Source organism: Capsicum annuum, unplaced genomic scaffold, assembly GCF_002878395.1.
Source record: "Capsicum annuum cultivar UCD-10X-F1 unplaced genomic scaffold, UCD10Xv1.1 ctg29868, whole genome shotgun sequence".
NCBI classification, from domain to species: domain Eukaryota; kingdom Viridiplantae; phylum Streptophyta; class Magnoliopsida; order Solanales; family Solanaceae; genus Capsicum; species Capsicum annuum.
This window is the reverse complement of record NW_025836387.1, coordinates 6-2,141: the sequence shown is the minus strand read 5'-3', so window position 1 is coordinate 2,141 and position 2,136 is coordinate 6. Positions and strand designations below refer to the sequence as shown.

The window sequence follows — 2,136 nt, the reverse complement described above, 5'->3', positions numbered from 1 at the left end:
TGGAGACGTATAATTTCCTTGCAAAAAATATTAGCAATAGTCTTAGCAATATATGGGTGAGAAAGTGGGATGAAATGAGAATACTTGCTGAGACAATCTACGACAACCAAAATTGTGTCATAACCACCAGATTTGGGAAGTCCTTTAATAAAATCAAGTGAGATATCATCCCATATTCTATCAGGTATAGGCAATGGTTGCAGAAGTCCAGCAGGGGCCAAAGCTTGGTATTTCGCCTGTTGACAAACCATACAGTTCTACACAAAGAGTTTAACATCCTGCTTCATCCTTGGCCAGAAAAAGTTAGAGAAAAGGCGTTTCAAGGTTTTAAAATGTCCTCCATGTCCAGCGAAAGGTGTATCATGTGATTCTGAGATAAGCTTTTGTCGGATAGAAGAATGATCTGGAATAACCGATCTTTCCTTGAAATAAAGTTTCTGATCCACCAGGTGAAAATCTGGCTGCAAGAAAGGGTCTTGGTAGATTGCTTGAATAATCTCACGGGTATATGTATCTTCTTGGAGAGAATCTTGCCAGTTGGAAAAATCCAATGGTACAGGAATAACAAGAGCCAAAAATGCAGCATTCAATGGCCTCCTTGAAAGAGAATCAGCCCCCAACTTGTCTTTCCCTGCTCTATAGATTGTGGCTGACACAACAAACAGTGATTACAACAGTGAAAGATAATAATTGATGCCAAAATTTGTCTAAACTTTTGCTTACTCTTGGAAAAATACAAGGGAATGAAGAGAGCCGCCCAGAAAAAATCAGTGGTGATCCTAAATAAACACACAAGTGTAGGGAGAGAGTTGCCCTGAAAAATTCTCATACTAAGTTCGAACTAAGTGTATTCAACAACTACCTACTTTTACATGTTTAGGAATGATTTTTCCTCTCATAGATGTAGTTGTAAGTATCAAGAAGATGTAAATGAAAGTAATAGCTATAAAAGAGATCGTATTACATGTCTAGGGAAGATGCCGTCTTATCCATAGCACAACAAAAACTGCATAATTAACTCTGCAAAACCGATGATACAACTTCCTCTACCAGATAGGACATCAGAACTCTTTGCTATGAACTCAAGCAAAATTCAGTTAAGCATGATTATGCATATTTTCTGTTTTTGTCTAGTTGAAAATTAAACCTAGACGTCATGATGCTCAACCAACTTCATTGACCACTAGGCCAAGTACATTCTCTAACAACTCCCTAGTCTCCAAAGTGGGATTGTATATTAACTCCATCTCCGCCGAAGAAGGTTCAGGCGTGCTTCGACTTAGCCCCTATGATCCGCTAATTCATCTCTTTTTCTGGTATTCCACAAAGGAGGTGGATCGGGTCAGCGAAAGAAGTGGCGAGGGCAGAAGAAAGGGTTTTCAATTAAAGATTCCCGCTCCTGAAAATGGGTATTAAACAAAAACCTGTGGGTTTTCAATTAAAGATTCCCGCTCCTGAAAATGGGTACTAAACAAAGACCTGTGTCAGCTTAGTGACGCAAATAGACAGGAAAGAGGCCGGGAGCTGAGCTACCTCTACGAATATGGGAAAGTACAATTCGCTTTGACTCTTCCCTACGAGCTTTAGTAGTTTGAACCTGATCTCTAAAATCAAAAACAAACAGAGAGGAAGCCAGAAATAAAATAAGTACAGTGAGAAATTTCCGCCGATTACTAGACTGACTAAGACAACATACTGCTCAAACATTGAACTAGTATTGGTGGGGTGCGCCAGGCCAAAGCAATAGTGCAACACTTGGGCGACACTTGAAGTCCCAGGCAGCAAGCTACCTTGATGAGTCTTCACCCTCAAAAAATAGAGTTAATATCGTGTGGACCAGTGGCCCACATATCAGATATTAAACTGATAAGAACAGATACTACACTTGATCTTAGCCAAAAGGCCGAGAAAGGTATGCTTTTGCTTGGCAATGGGCCTTCGTTTTTATATCAACTCTCTATTGTCTACTTCAAATCTTCCTTTGATGTGGGACTCGTAAACATAACAAAAGAAGCAAAGGCAAAAATATAGTCCTACCAAATAGTCTTTAATTCAATAAATATTTTGTACAGCAATTCATTTTTCTATATTTATTTTTGCTTTTTGATACTCTAGAAAAGGTTAAAGTCTATTGAT

The 2,136-nt window shown here is 38.9% G+C and overlaps 1 non-coding gene across 1 annotated transcript; it reads right to left on the bottom strand.

Annotated features, from left to right (window-relative positions):
* Positions 1 to 1,720: 1,720 nt before the first annotated feature.
* Positions 1,721 to 1,916, bottom strand: LOC124891062. Its single transcript, XR_007049507.1, has one exon. It is a non-coding gene; the product is annotated as a U2 spliceosomal RNA (small nuclear RNA).
* Between the last annotated feature and the right edge of the window lie 220 nt (positions 1,917 to 2,136).